Source organism: Topomyia yanbarensis, chromosome 3 (assembly GCF_030247195.1).
Source record: "Topomyia yanbarensis strain Yona2022 chromosome 3, ASM3024719v1, whole genome shotgun sequence".
In the NCBI taxonomy this organism is placed as follows: Eukaryota; Metazoa; Arthropoda; class Insecta; order Diptera; family Culicidae; genus Topomyia; species Topomyia yanbarensis.
In genome coordinates this window covers 314,337,811-314,355,180 of record NC_080672.1, presented here as the reverse complement: position 1 = coordinate 314,355,180, position 17,370 = coordinate 314,337,811, and positions in this window count along the sequence as shown.

Genomic DNA, 17,370 nt, shown 5'->3' with positions numbered 1-17,370 from the left:
GGAATAAAGAAACAGGATATAGTAAAATCATTCACATACCGTTTGAAAAAGATCTGATTGAATTAAACAAGAGTGATATTCCTGACAGTCGGCTGTCCAACTATCTATAAGAATTGTACCTGCTACAATAAAAAGTAAATCGCACACAAATACCTGTTGTATATGATTTCGCATTTATTTCAAACGATCGGCGGTAAAGTTAGCACCGACACAGCAGAAACCACTAAAAATTCGTCGCGTGTTAAAAAAGAGGATGAAACCGATTTATTAAAATATCAGCAATGCTCCTCATAGTCGGCTATCAGGAGTTCAAGTTGCTTGTTCGGACTATCGTACTAATACAACAAATGGTAAACTTCCCAAATTCTCGCCAGCCAGCTGTCCAGAGCAATTATTACATGGTAACGCTATTGGCACACTTACTAACAAATCTCCCTTTCCCGTGATACATGTGGAGATGCAGAGAATTCCTCGGTCTCTGGAAGCAACATATGTCGGACGAACATTCCTTCCTTCTCCAGAAGATCGGCATTCGGACGTGGTCGGCGTCGGTATTGATTAGCATGCAGGGATCAATATCGATTGCGCAATGTGGCTAATCATGTTATTCCCAAGCATGTTGTTCCAATGAACATTTTGCAATCTAAATTGGTTCTGGTCAATAACGGAGTAGCAACCACAGGCGATCTCTTATGTTTATGCTTTTAAGATAGTTGTAAATTTGTCCCCCTTAGTTAAAAATTATTTGCCCCAATAATCGCCCTGCTTAAAATGTCAAACGATATTGCCACAAATACTAAATGATTCCCTTAATCTTATGAAAATTATATTACCCCCTTGTGAATATTTATAAGAAAGCTATAAAATCTTAGTTTCATTTAAAAAAATCAATATGTAATTGTCGTGATCCGTCAAAGGTTGATGAGCACTCTTTTCTTTCACGTCCATCCGCGGAACACTTAGTCGAGTGAATGCTAAATAACGCTGAACTTTTTCCGTTCATAGATATGTGCCCATCGTACATTCTCTCACTCACACATTGGTACCTCGTTATTCCGATTCGAGCTTCAGGTAATAGGTCGTGGTAGTCGGAATATTGCTCTCGTTCGCTCATTCGCGATTCTTACATTACAACGCACACATATTCTTACAGGCAGGGCACCGAGCGGGCGACGGCTAAGGAGCTATCGAAGTAACCCGATGCTCCCATGCACACATCAACATGTTGCTATCCCGTTCTGAATCTCGTTCGTCTTTCATTGTTCATTCCCGCTAATTAGTTTCTCTCGCCTCGATCCCTGCGTTTCTTTCGTGCATACACAAACTCGCAAGTAGGAAAGGGAAACGGAGAATTGATTCGGAAACCATTGTAATGATGTTAGCTTCGGACATTTTCAATGTATTGGTGTCCGTTTATTTATTCATACGTACGACTCAAAGGTTAATCGCAGACAAGAATATGAGAACAAATACTAAGCAGCCATATAAAGCCGGTATGCACCAAGCTTGAATTAAACTTAAATATACAAACATTTTACTATTTTCAGTTTGACTCATATGTATAAGCTATATTCCCCACATTCTTCCCCTTCTCTACTCTTTGCAAAAAAACTATGTTTACATGAAGAGTTGCCGTAATCACAGCTTTTTCTATAACGTCTCTGATTTTTTTAGCAATTTTTGATGATAGATTCTTTTTTTAAAGATGATAGATTTTTGAAATAATTTTTTTTGAACACAGATGTTTCCAGTTACTAAATTGCATTCGTAACTAGAAAAATCACTCGTGTAATATTCGTTGGCTTCATTATTATTATCCGCTGATACCATCGAGCCTGTCCTAAAATCTTATTGGCTCTCGAATCATCTAGACCAGTCAATCATGACAATATTTCTTATACATTGATTATTATACACGCTCGTTATAATTCATTTATTCAAGGGTAAATATAACATATTTTACCCGAAATGTAGCATTAAGATTATACATAAAAAACATTACTCGTTCAATATTAAAAGATGCGATCGAGATTGCTATTTTGTTGTGAAATATTGAAATCTGGATTATTTTTCTATTTTTAGGTTTAGTTGTATGTTTCAGATGCGGACAGTGTTCACCTGCATGTTGAACTTGTTAATAGATATCCTCAATTGGTACAACTGAAAGAAGCGTCGATAAACCTTTCACATTCCTTTTAATGTACTGCTGTTATCTTTAGCCTTCAGCTCGAAGTTATCGAAACTTAAAATTAAACTTAAAATTGGCCATCAATTGGGTCATTAAGCTATATATAGTTTTCCGTTCCATTCAATAAATTTTATTATTTCAAAAAATATTTCGTTGTAATACGCAAAAACGATTTTTTTTTTAAATAAATCTTATGTAAACTTGGCAACCATACATAGGAAAACTGCGGTTGTTTACATCTGGCCTATCAGGACAACACCCAAAATGAAAAAAAAAACTATATGCAATGGATGGTGTTTATGTCAACTAAAAATAACCCTCCGGGAAAACCGAGAAAACATGCCCTAATTTTTTCTGACAGGGCATCATTTGTCGTGAAATTCGATATGTCAAATCCTTCCTATAGTGTCAAATCCAGACTGTCAACATATTTCTTTATTTTAAATTTTAATATTATTTTCACGTTTCCTGAGTTGGAAAAAAACATTGTTGCAGTCACGAAAATCAGTTTTATCGATGTAAGTATTAAAAAACGACATTTTTTTCTCATTTAATGACCCAATTAAAACCTATCACCTAGAAATCTGTCTGTTCGCTATCCAGGTTTTCTTAGTCTAGAAAATTATCACTGTTGCTTTTCAATAAATCATCATTTTGAGGAAATTCGTAAAAGCACTCCGTGTAAATGTCGCCCTCCATTCACCTAGACTCTCCAATGACAATGACAGTTTATCTGTTTTCCAAAGGTAGAATTTCATTTTTCTTCAATTATTCTTTTTGATAAAAGGAAAACACATTCAAATAGTAGGTATTTCATTGAGTTTATAAACTGAAAATTTCCTTTTCGCTGTGTCTTGATAGATGAAATTAAAAACATCATCACGGCGCTCGCACGCCGTTTGATAGTCGAATCTAATGTTAGATCGCGAATGAATTAAAAAAAAATTACCAAAACTTCCATTGATCTCCCATGGACAAGTTATTCGGCAAGCATTGAAATTTTTTTTTTTTTGGATTTAATTTCTCAATGACTCTTTCATTGAGTCTGTTGACTTAACAATTAAGCCCTTGTGTCGAGCAGCATTGCAACAAAACTAAACCGCCTTTCCTTTTACGAACATTTTCACTCGATCATTCTTTAAATCCACTTCTGTATAGGTCTTCCGTCGAAGAGCATCCAAACAAGCTAAGCCGTCTTTCCAACGACAAACGTTTAAGTTCGATTTTATAGAACTTTTTTTTTTAATAAACTTCTTTCTCGCCCTTCCGTATACTAGCATTCCATCAATGCTAAACCGCCCTTCCGTCGGCAAACTTTTAAGTAGTTTCCGTTTTTTTTTAACTTCTCCATCACATTTCTTTCGAGGACCATTAAAAACAACCAAACCGCCCTTGTGTCGGTAAGTATTTCAATAACTTTTTTTTTATTATTTTTCATCGCATTTCCGTCGAGGAACATTCACAGAACGTTTACTGCACTATCGCCAGCAGGTTTTTTTTTAATTCAAACTGTTTTTTTTACTTCTATCCCATCGGAAACCATTGAACAATGCTATGCTACCTTTCCGTTTGATTTTTTATTTGGAAGATTTGCATACGTATTTAACTTTTTTTTTATTTCTACATTTGCCCTTCCGTCTTGGAGCATCCAGCAACGCGATACTGCCCTTCCGTCCGTAATCTCTTCTGATTTTTTTAACTCATTTTATTTTCATTCTCCATCGCCTAAGAGTATTCCACAACGCTCTGATGCCTTCCGTGAGCAGGCAATTTGATTTTTTTGAAATTTCCGCTTTTTCATTCAACGTTGCTCTCCCGTAGAATTGCATTCAATAACGCTATACTGCCCGTTGTCAGCAAGCCTTTTAATTTTCTCAGCTTTTTTTCATTCTTCATCCCCGTTTCGTTAAGGAATATACAACAACGCTCTACTGCCCTTCCGTCAGCAAGCATGTCGAATTTTTATTTTTTTTTCTTATGCCTCCTTCACTATTCCGTTGTAACAACGCTACTCCGCCATTCCATCCACCAGCTTTTCGATTTTTTTGAAATTAATAAAAAAAAATCCATCGCTCTTCCGTCGAGGAGTGAGTATTCAAATACGCTTACTGCCCTTGCGTCAACAAGCATCTGGATTTTTTTTCCTCGCCCTTCCATTTCACAACGTATACTGCCCTTTCGTCAGCAAGCTTTTTGATTTTTTTATTCTCCATCGCCCTTCCGTCGAGGAGTATTCACATACGCTATACTTCCCTTCAGTCAGTAAGCAGTTTATTTTTTTCACTCTCCATCGCCCTTCCGTCGAGGAGCATTGAATAACGCTTACTGCCCTTCCGTCAGTAAGCCTTTTGATTTTTTTTTCCTTGGATATCATTATTTATTTTATTCTCCATCGCCCTTCCGTCGAGGAGTATTCACATACGCTCTACTGCCCTTCCGTCAGCAAGCATTTTAATTTTTTCACTCTCCATCGCCCTTCCGTCGAGGAGCATTGAATAACGCTATACTGCCCTTCCGTCAGTAAGCGTTTAATAAAATTCTACCTCGCCCTTCCGTCGAGGAGAAATCACACTAATTTTCTTTCGGAATATATTTTTCTTACCTAATCATGGGAGCGTTTGCTGCGCCATTGTCGTGATCCGTCAAAGGTTGATGAGCACTCTTTTCTTTTACGTCCATCCGCGGAACACTTAGTCGAGTGAATGCTAAATAACGCTGAACTTTTTCCGTTCATAGATATGTGCCCATCGTACATTCTCTCACTCACACATTGGTACCTCGTTATTCCGATTCGAGCTTCAGGTAATAGGTCGTGGTAGTCGGAATATTGCTCTCGTTCGCTCATTCGCGATTCTTACATTACAACGCACACATATTCTTACAGGCAGGGCACCGAGCGGGCGACGGCTAAGGAGCTATCGAAGTAACCCGATGCTCCCATGCACACATCAACATGTTGCTATCCCGTTCTGAATCTCGTTCGTCTTTCATTGTTCATTCCCGCTAATTAGTTTCTCTCGCCTCGATCCCTGCGTTTCTTTCGTGCATACACAAACTCGCAAGTAGGAAAGGGAAACGGAGAATTGATTCGGAAACCATTGTAATGATGTTAGCTTCGGACATTTTCAATGTATTGGTGTCCGTTTATTTATTCATACGTACGACTCAAAGGTTAATCGCAGACAAGAATATGAGAACAAATACTAAGCAGCCATATAAAGCCGGTATGCACCAAGCTTGAATTAAACTTAAATATACAAACATTTTACTATTTTCAGTTTGACTCATATGTATAAGCTATATTCCCCACAGTAATCTCCTAGTTTTAAGTAATTTAAAATGTAAAACAAAACAAAAATGGCACCTTTAAGCTAACGTAAACGTGCTTTATCAAATAAACGAATTGAATTCTATTTTGTAGGAATAGAAATAACCGGTCTTGGCAATAATAGAGCACTTATTGACCTGACTGTTGTTTACCACAGCGTGTCTAAGTTTAATTGAAGCCATCCTCCGTAAAAGAAGTAAGGTTTACATTGTATTGCGTTCCTCGTTTGACCGTAAACTAAGGGTTTAAATTTAACCTACATAAACTACATAGTAAACTTTAAATCATTTTATTTCAGAATCAAAAAATTTCTTATTATCAGGAAAAAATATAAGGTTTAGGCCAAAAACAACATTATTGGTTCGGTATCAGTTTAAGAGAGTCCAGGCATAGTGGAAGAGTACAATTTAGGGGGGGTTTCTTTTGTAGATTTGTCCGCTGACGGTCCCAAATCTGATCAAATACAAGTCATTTGTCCACATCCGCAAAACGCTTGCCAGATAGAAATTTGTTGGCCATAGTGTTCTGTTTGTCGCTACGGCTCGGTCCCTTAAGAACTTTGTATACTTCCTTGGTTTTGTTCAAAATAAATTGAAACTTGAACTCAACGCTTTTTCTTGAAAAGGGCGATACTAGCAGTGACATCATTCAAAAAAAATCAACAGCGAATATTTTCTGATTTGGTTTTAATATGTATTTAACAGCTGTTGTGTTTTTTGCATCATAGATGGCATGAATCAGTGATTGAAACTCAAAACTGCAAAAAGTATTCAAAATTATAGAATTACATTTTGTTTTGACTATATAAATCGACAAAATGATCTAGAGTGACCAGACGTCCTGGTTTCCCAGGACATGTTCTGGTTTTTAATAGATTGTCCTGGTGTCCTGGGACTTTGAGGGAAATGCTCGATTTGTCCTGGTTTTCTCTTCCAAAGAAAAATAATTCTTCGCTTGATCAATTCTAATCGCAACGTAAACAAATCGACCAGGTTCTGAACGTGTACCATAATTTCGGCATTATCGATGTTGATGAAACGATAAATAGCTCAACTTCTTCTTGGTTTAAATTGTCTTTCAATCCAGGACCCGGCGGATTTCCTTCACAACTTTTAAAAACTCACATTGATATTTGGGTGGCTCCGCGTATTCCCATCGTACTAGTATCTCTTGCTAGTGGCATACTTTCATCTTAAGATGGATTGCTACATGTTTCCAGTTCATTAAAAAGGAATTAAACGAGATGTCAATAACTATCTAATAACTTCATTTAGAGCTGTCTCGAAGTTTTTCGAGCTGGACATTGTGAAGTCTTGTAAGGCTTACTGACTGCGATATTTTGGTGAAGATCAACATTCACATCTGAACGTTTGATAGCTAGCAACTTACCTTCCGTTTCAAACATCCTACAATATCGCATGAAATTTTGATAAATCGAACCATGATATAGCTATCGGCAAAATGCAGATATTTTTAATCAATAATTATTTTTATAGTTGCTTCACGAGAGGGATTTTCAGGTATTTACATTATCTTCAACGTCAACAAACACCTCATGGAAGGGAACTGATACTGTAGATGTTTCTGCTTTGCTTCAATGATGTACTTTTAGTGCTGAAAACTTCACGACTCTCCTTCGCGGATGATCTCAAGATATTTCGTCTGATTTGCTCAATTGAAGATTCCTCTAACATCTACATCCAGTTTTGATAACAGTTTTTGCAACCGACCGAGACGGTTGTGCCTCCAGGTGGAAGGTTTTGTTCTCGAGAGAGTGACGGAGTGCGAGACGCTGTATGCGTTATTGTGGGAGAGAGAGTGAGAGACGAGTTTGTTAAGTGTGAGTCGACAGTTGATACGTCGGAGGCGTGGTCAACGGCATCCTCGACAAGTGGTATTTTGACAGCAAACCGCGGGTAGACGAATTTGCCTACCGCGGTGGCAGAAATCGACAGTGATCGTGCCTGTACACACAGAAAAAAATATAGTGTATTGGTGTCGTCGGGCAATTCTAATCGACGAGAGGGAAGCGTCACAGGTAGACCCATTTTCTCTATTTGTCTACCGCAGAAGTGGTACGACGAATAAGGAAAACAAGTGGCACCGAAAAGTGCCGCATCGACAGTGGGATTTTCGCAGCAAGCCACAGGTAGCCACATTTGTCTACCGAGGTGGTGGAAACGGAGAAAGCGCGCTTGTGGTGGTGATACCGACGAGCAGCTTAATCGGAGAGAGTTTTGAAGTGTTGCAGGTAGGACTATTTCTCTACTGAAGAAGCAACGCGACGAAGAAGGACAGCAAGTGTCACATTGTCAAACAACGGGCACCGAGTTTACAACGTAACACATGAGGTGTGTTCTACCGGTGTCTTCGTCACCTAAGAAATAGCAGAAAATAGGTATATTTTTCATTCCTTTTTGTGATAGTTTTTCTTACTAGGTAAAATGGATGAAGAGATGGGAGAACGAGTAACAGACCCTCCCCCTAAGCCTTATGCTGAAAATGTAAATCCGACTAGAATTAAAATTTACCCAGAGTCGTCAACGGGACCATGGATTGTATTTATTAGGCGTAAAGCAAAGGCGCTAAATATCATTCAAATTTCTAAAGATTTGACTTCGCGATTCTCGGATGTAAAAGAGATCGTCAAAGTTAATAAAGATAAAATACGCATTGTCGTTGGTTGTCTCAAACAAGCCAATGCAATTGCTTCTTGCGAGCTTTTTACGCGTGAATATAGAGCGTATATTCCTTCAAAGGAAATTGAAATTGATGGGGTCATCACAGAATCGAGTTTGACTGTTGATGACTTAGTTAAGCATGGGGTTGGTCGTTTCAAAGACACCATACTTAAAGACGTAAAAATACTTGAATGCAAGCAATTGCATTCAGTATCACACGAAGGAGATAAAAAAGTTTATCGACTGTCTGACTCATTTCGAGTGACTTTCGCTGGGTCTGCGCTGCCCAACTATGTCATTATCGATAAGATTCGTCTCCCTGTTCGCCTGTTTATCCCTCGTGTAATGAATTGCCTTAATTGCAAACAGCTTGGCCACACAGCCACTTACTGTTCCAATAAGGCACGGTGTGGCAAATGTGGGGGTTCTCATCAAGAGGATACATGTAATGAAAATTCAGAAAAATGTTTAATGTGCGGAGAAAACTCACATGAGGTCCCTGCATGCCCCATTTATAAATTGCGTGAGGATAAAATTAAACGATCCTTGAAGGAGAGGTCTAAGCGCTCCTATGCAGAAATGTTGAAAAATGCTACCCCTAAACCCATCTTCTTAGAAAACACTTACACATCTCTATTTTCGGAACAGTCTGACTCTGACGGAGCGTGCGAAGGTACATCATTTGTTTTACCCGGAAATTCCAGAAAAAGAAAACAGTCTTCTTTTCCCAAGCTGCCAAGCAAGGGCCTTAAAATTTCTCCACCAATAGATAAACTGCGCCCAAAACCGAAAAATTCCGATTCAAAACCGAAATCAATTCCGCCCGGTTTTGGGAACGTACAATCCAAACAGAACACCATTACTGGAAATAATAAAATTTCGACTTCCTCTGAGCCTCAGCCGGGGGTAGGATTTTTGAAATTTTCTGAAATTGTTGATTGGATTTTTAAAGCATTCAATATTTCTGAACCACTAAAGAGTATACTTTCAGCTTTCCTCCCAACAATTAGAACATTTTTAGAGCAGCTGATTGCTCAATGGCCCATCCTTGCAGCGATTGTATCTTTCAATGGGTAATTCACCTCCTCCAATGAAAGATTCCATCACTGTTTTACAGTGGAATTGCAGAAGTATCATACCTAAAATTGATTCCTTAAAAATTTTACTGCATAATTTAAAATGCGATGCTTTTGCTCTATGTGAAACATGGCTTACATCAAACATTAATTTCAACTTAAATGATTTCAACATTATTCGCCTAGACCGAGACACCCCGTATGGAGGAGTGCTTCTAGGAATTAAAAAGTGCTATTCTTTCTATAGAATTACCATCCCCATGATTGCTGGCATTGAGGCTGTAGCAGTCCAAACGAATATTAAAGGCAAAGACATGTCTATCGCTTCTATATATATACCTCCCAAAGTTCAAATTGGACAACGTCAAATTTTTGAGGTAGTGGAATCGATGGCTGCTCCGCGTCTGATACTGGGAGACTTCAACTCGCACGGAGTATTGTGGGGTTCCCTCTACAATGATAATCGATCCTCTTTGATATACAATGTTTGTGACGAATTTAATATGACAGTTTTAAATACTGGCGAAACAACACGCATCCCCAGACCTCCTGCACGTCCAAGTGCATTAGATCTATCTCTGTGCTCGACATCACTTCGGTTAGATTGCACGTGGAAGGTTGTACCTGATCCTCACGGTAGCGATCATTTGCCAATCGTTGTTTCAATTAACAGTGAATTTTGCCTTACGAATTCAATCAATGTTCCTTATGACTTAACACGAAATATTGATTGGAAAACATACGAAACATTAATTTCCACTTCTCTCGCTTCGACAGAAGAGCTACCCCCTACCGAAGAATATGAATTCTTAGCGGGTTTAATTATTGAAGCAGCAGAACAAGCCCAAACGAAATGCAATCCTGGAATGACAATAAATAGACGGCCCCCTAATCCTTGGTGGGACAAAGAGTGCTCTGATGCATATGAAGCTAAACAAGTTGCCTACAAAGAAATTATGAAACAGAAAGGGGGTATACGTGAGAACTTTGAAAATTATTTCATTTTGCAAAACAAATTTGACAGTATACGTCGTGCCAAAAAATCTAGTTATTGGAGACACTTCGTTAATGGCTTGTCAAGAGAAACATCAATGAGTACTCTTTGGAACACAGCCAGAAGAATGAGGAATCGAAACGTGACTAATGAAAGCGAAGATTTTTCGAATCGTTGGATATTTAATTTTGCCAAGAAAATTTGTCCCGATTCTGCTCCTGCGCAGAAAATCACTCGCGATGCTCCCACAAGTAACGATTTCATAGATTCGCCTTTGACAATGATGGAATTCTCAATTGCACTCCTCTCATGCAACAATAATGCTCCGGGACTAGACAGAATTAAATTCAACTTGGTGAAGAATCTGCCTGACCTAGCAAAAAGACGCTTGTTGAATTTATTCAATAAGCTTCTTGAGCAGAACATTGTCCCGCACGACTGGAGACAAGTGAGAGTTATCGCTATTCCAAAACCGGGAAAACCAGCCTCCGACCATAACTCGTAACGACCGATTGCAATGCTATCCTGCATCAGGAAATTGTTGGAAAAAATTATCCTACGACGTCTCGACAATTGGGTTGAGGCGAACGGCTTGCTATCAGATACCCAGTTTGGTTTTCGGAGAGGAAAGGGAACGAATGATTGTCTGGCGCTACTTTCGTCAGAAATCCAACTCGCTTACGCAAAAAAAAGAACAAATGGCGTCTGTGTTCTTAGACATAAAAGGAGCATTCGACTCAGTCTCCATTGATGTTCTCTCGGAGAAGCTACATCAATGTGGTCTTTCACCGATATTAAATAATTATTTATACAATTTATTGTCAGAAAAGCACATGCATTTTTCATCTGGCGATTTGGCGACACTCAGAATAAGTTACATGGGCCTCCCACAAGGCTCTTGTCTAAGCCCCCTTCTCTATAATTTTTACGTGAATGACATTGATAATTGTATTGTCAGCCCATGCTCTCTAAGACAACTTGCAGATGATGGGGTGGTTTCTGCCACAGGACCAAAAGCTATAAATTTACAACAACCATTGCAAGATAGCTTGGATAATTTATCAATTTGGGCTTTAAAGCTGGGCATCGATTTCTCTACGGAGAAAACAGAGTTGGTCGTTTTCCCAAGGAAGTGTGATCCAGCTCATCTTCAGCTTCAGTTGGTTGGTAGAACGATAGCCCAAGTCCTGACTTTTAAATACCTTGGAATTTGGTTCGATTCTAAAGGCATATGGGGAGGCCACATTAGGTATCTAATAACGAAATGCCAACAAAGGATAAATTTTCTGCGAACAATAACTGGATCATGGTGGGGTTTTCATCCAAGTGACATGATAAGATTGTATCAAACAACAATACTTTCAGTAATGGAATATGGGTGCATCTGTTTCCGTTCAGCTGCGAACACTCACATTATTAAGCTGGAACGGATACAGTATCGTTGTTTACGAATCGCCTTAGGTTGCATGCAGTCGACCCATACGATGAGTCTTGAAGTACTAGCGGGAGTTCTTCCTTTAAAAGACCGATTCTGGGATCTCTTTCTCGTTTACTTATTCAATGTGAGGTTATGAACCCACTGATGGTAATTGAAAATTTTGAAAGACTTGTCGAGCTTCAATCCCAAACCAGATTCATGACAGTGTATTTCAATCACATGTCACAAGAAATAACGCCTGCTAGGTATGTTCCCACATACGTCAATATACTAGATACTCCTGAATCAACTTTATTCTTCGACACGTCCATGCAAGCAGAGATTCGTGGAATTCCGGATCATCTACGCTCGCGGGAGATCCCTAAAATATTCACAAGTAAATATCAACACATAGACTGCCTAAAAATGTTTTACACTGATGGGTCACGAATCAGTGAGGCCACTGGTTTCGGTATTTTCAACAATAATTTTTCAATTTCTCTCAAACTTGCAGAACCCGCCTCTGTTTATATAGCGGAACTAGCAGCAGTTCACTATAGTTTTCAAATAATTAATACTTTACCCCCGAACCATTACTTTATCCTCACTGATAGTCTCAGCACAATTGCAGCTCTACGCTCAAAGAGGATTGATAATCACGATCCATTCTTTTTGGGGAAGATACGAGAATCTCTGAGTAACCTGACAAGAAAATGTTATAAATTTACCCTAGTGTGGCTCCCCGCCCATTGCTCTATTGCGGGCAATGAGAAAGCTGATAATTTAGCCAAGATTGGTGCACTAGATGGTGAAATATATGAAAGACCCATCGCTTACAATGAATTTTATAGCGCTTCTCGACAGAGGACACTTGCTAGTTGGCAAACATCTTGGGACAATGGAGATATGGGACGATGGCTACACTCAATTATCCCTAAAGTATCAATGAAGGCATGGTTCAAAGGATTGGATGTAAGTCGGGACTTCATCCGTGTGATGTCTAGGCTCATGTCCAATCATTATACTTTAGATGCGCATCTCCGTCGTATTGGGCTCGCTGAGGGTAATCATTGTGCTTGTGGAGAAGGTTACCATGACATTGAGCATGCTGTTTGGTCCTGCACTGAATATCGTGAAGCCAGATCACAATTAGTAGATTCTTTACAAGTCCGAGGAAGACCAATCCATGTTCCTGTTAGAGACATCCTGGCGTATCGCGATCCTCTATACATGGAACTTATCTATCATTTTCTAAAAACAGCGTCTGTCAAAATTTAATTAAATTCATCTCCTCATACTCTCATCCAAGGCTAATCATTCACCAATTAAAGTGTCCTAGAATATTTAGTTTTAAATTTAGACAATAACAGAAAAAAGTAAATAAATACACCCGAAAATACTAGATCATTATGAAATACAACAATGTAAGGAAAAAAGCAAACAATAAAGTGATTTCAGTGTTAGTTTTAGACAAAGTACTAGTATAGTTAAAATTAGTCTTAAGGATTTTTGTAACGTGCTATGTAAAAAAAAGAAACTGGCGTAAAAAGCTTTTGCAAATGCCGTGTCAAATAAACGTATGAAAAAAAAAATACATCCAGTTTTCATAGATTGATATAGAAAGAGCCGCATGTGTGTAAATCTGAAGTAGTGTTTGGTGAACTCATTCTCACGAAAGAAAGACACTGTTGGTTTCAATTATCTGCAGAAATTGAACGGGAACTTTTTTTATTACCAAACATTTGGAAAAAATCTACCAGGTATGTTCGAGCAGGAAGTATCGTCAAATTTATTTTGCATCAACATGAAGGCGGGTCCCATTACGATTGTCCTGGTTTTTTACTCGTCTGATATGGTCACCCTAATAGTATCACCTTTTCGGCGATTGTTTACTTTTTCGGTCCTACGTATCACCATTGAAGTATCGCCCTTACGTTTTAGGCCATCGATTCCGTCCGAGTTTATTCAATATCGATCATTGTTACTATTTACAACTGGTATCAGCTAATCGTCGTATAATCTTCAAAAATACGAAAAAGACAGTTTCGCCCCTAAACTAGCAGCAAAAAAGTATCGCCCTGGTTGTTTGCATTGAGCGTGGAGGGCGAAACTTCAAGTAAACAAACAAAAATACAGTTTCGCCCGTTGTATTTTTTGCTGTAGTTTAAGAAAGCACTTTCGTAGAATCTAAATTTTTAGGTCAATTTGTTGCGTTTCAAAGCCTTCATTCGCATGTATAGAAAATGCCATTTGTTTACATTTGTAAGTATCACCCTTTTCACGAAAAAAGCGTTGAACTGAAATATTTATGCAACGGTTGAATTGGTTCAATGTCATCCTGTCGCATCATTTTGCTTGGTTGTCTGATGCTTTTTGATGGTTTTATCACATAGAATGCGAATCAATGTACGATTCTGAACTGCTTTGCTACCGATTCATTGATATGATGCATTGGGATATTGATAAAGCAATGCCAGTACTATGTTATATTTCACCCTAAGGAGGAAAATTTGGTAAAAACCAAAATTTCTCATTAGGGTGAAAATTTGTTGGTAAAACCAGTCTTTGTACAGGAGGGCACAAATCCTTATTTCAAATTTTGAAATATAGCATAGTGCTTTCGCATAGGCCTGCTAAGCCAAGACAAGTTTCGGCTTCACTGTGTCTCATCGGTATAAACAGAACTTCTGCTCGAACGGGACAACACGTTTGATCAGTCGTTCGATTGAAACACAAAGTGTGTTTTAGTTTTAAGGGATTTGCGTCAAGCCGGCGCTAATCTATTCCGACAATAAGTTAGTGTCGGTTTCTGATGAGGCGAAGCCGAAACGCAACTGAGTAGGGAATGCCAGTATAGGCTTTAAAATATAAACCACTTTCAATTCAAATTTCTGTCATTTTAGCAACGCACTGAAGAGTTACAAATATTCGAGTGTGCCTTTTTTCGAAGACAGACGTTAGTCAGTGCGGGGCTCTAAAAATTCCGGGGCTCCTGGACCAGGCCCATTGTGATCGTGCGGAAAGACAGTACTGCCGCGCGGTAATGCGGTAAAATTGATGTATTTTTAAAAATAGTGTTAAAATTATCATTTATTATACATAACCATATATAATAACATATTATTTTTATGTACATGAAATTTAACTTTAAATGACTCCTCAGAATAGAACGTTTATGAAAAAATCAACTTTTGTTTTTATTACTAAAATGCTGTACATTTGAACAAAAATACTTACGAAACAAAGTGAAATATTGTCATTCCTGTAAATGTTAGCATAGTCCTAAATTCCCACGAAATGTTACTGTATTTTATCATTATACATACAAAAACGTTCTCCCGCAGTAATTCATAAGATAAGTTTTATTTTGGCTAACTTTCAGTTAATTGAAAAAATTGAAATAATGAAACAATTTTCATATTTTCAATGATGAAACGGATGTTTTCCGCATTTGCGTAGTAAAAATCTTTTTTCATTCTTAACCCTCCGACACTCGCGCGAATGGCTCCCCGAATGAGCAGCCGCTGGTGCTGAAAAAAGATTTCGCTAGATTATCTGAAGCTGTTGCACAAAATACAACGGTGTGAGTGCCGGGGGGTAAAGGAATTTCACCATTTTTAAGGATACTGGTAGTCCTATATAGTAGTGCGTATTGTATTTCATCAATAATAACGACGCCATATTTGATGAAAAAAAAGTTCTACACATAACATTTAATTACGAATTCATCCAATCTCAACCGGTACAGTGAATAGGGGATTTTAAGGACAAAATATCCCAAAACCCTAACTTCCGTATTTTTCAAGAAACGGATGTATTCTCATTCAAATACTAAGATTGCTTCCTTTAAAAAATATATGAACTGTAATTTTCTAAAAACTAGTTCGAAAGTTCTTGCATTTAATGTGATTTTATTTTCCTAACAATGCCATTGCTAAGCATTCGATGAGGAAATAAATCTAGTTGCGTCCTTCTCAAATAGTAAAAGCACCGACAAACTGACATGACAACTAGAACGATTTCAGTGAAAAATTTTGGCAAATAATTTAAACTCGGAACAGTAGCTCCATCTTTATAATGAGTTACACATCATTGCTTAACATGTCTTTTGTAAAAGAACACTAAAGTCCTCTAGTAAAAGTCTGGACAAGACATATTCAAACGAGCAGAAGTTTTTCGAATTCAAATGAGCGGAGCATCATATATTTACGTTTTAAGTAGAAAGTATTGTACGTTTCATTGGAAACGAGTCGTTTAATCATTTTGAGGCAACGAATTGAATTGGTGCATTTGATAATAAATGCTGAAGAACGTCGAAAAATATGTATTACCCAAGTTTAATGTGTGCTAATTATTTACTTTAACTGAATTTCTCAATAAAACTGACTAAAACTGTGCTTCTAAAGTTTCAGGTTTTCGTATGTTTTGTTTACAATGAGGTTTTTACACAAAATTGCACCACCTTTTATTAAAGTGTCATCCCAGAAGAAATACATTGCGCCGAATAGCGCTGCGAATCTTGGTGCGACGAAAAATAATCATCGTGTCTCCTTTGGAAAAGCACGGACAATATTGCGGTATTAACTGGCTTTGTTCTCTGGTTGACTCCATGAAAAGTGAATCGAAAAAATTGAATCAACTTCAAGTCGGTTCCGACAGGATGAAGTAACAAGTTACTTTACGCTCGTCCGGACATGCCGCAGACTCAGGTGATTTGCATTCTAATGCCAAAAGATCCTAACTCCTGCGGTAGCATGCAAAAGGTTAAGTCGCCGGGAAACTCTAAGCTTGCTCAAATGACCCTATTCCCGTTTACAAAATTTATTCAGCTGTTTATCAAATGTTCAACAAAACTAGAACATATATTTCTAAGATTATAGTTTTCTTTAACTATTTCAAGTATAGCCCAACTTCTTTGAGCCAAGTGCCTTGAAGCTATGGTTGTCTATTGTCTCTTGTCCAAACTTCTACTGGAGGAACTCTAGTTACATAGAGTAGCTTCGATGATTATTAGAGAGTTGACTGAAAATTTCGTAACGCGTACTGTCAAACGAACGTCCGTTTGACAGTACGAGTTACAAAATTTTGTGTCGACTCTCTAATAATATCTTGCCAAATTTGAAAATACAGTGTCATGTCAGTTTGTCGGTGGTAAAAGTTCTAGTTTTAACTCACTTTTTAATGCAGACGTGAGACTTTATCGATTTTTTGAGGTGCGGTTGCGGTAATACCGCGCGGCAAAAGCTCACTTCCCGCACCGTATCTGAGGGCAGAAGTGTCTCACCTCACCACCGATTTTGCGGTGCGGGTACGGTACATACCGCGCGGTTGCAGTAATTACCGAAACCGCAACGAATTATAGCCACAAAGTCTGTCGTATTGAGGCAAACTTCGGACAACTCGCTTTTTGAAGATAGGCTGTCCAGTTGAATAAATCATTAGGTTCTTTACTGGCATAGTTAACCTCACTTTTCTTGACAACTCACTAGTACTGTTTAGAATGACTTAGAGAAATATTTGTCGTCCTAGATTCCCTCGAAGTAAATAGTCTGGTAGCAGTTGAAAATCGAAATAGGTAACTTGCACCCAGTGCTGTGCAATCTCACGATGGTCTTTGAATTGTGACGGTAAATATGAAGTGACCGTATCACCACAAAAATGACCGTTATTTCATTTCCATTTTCCT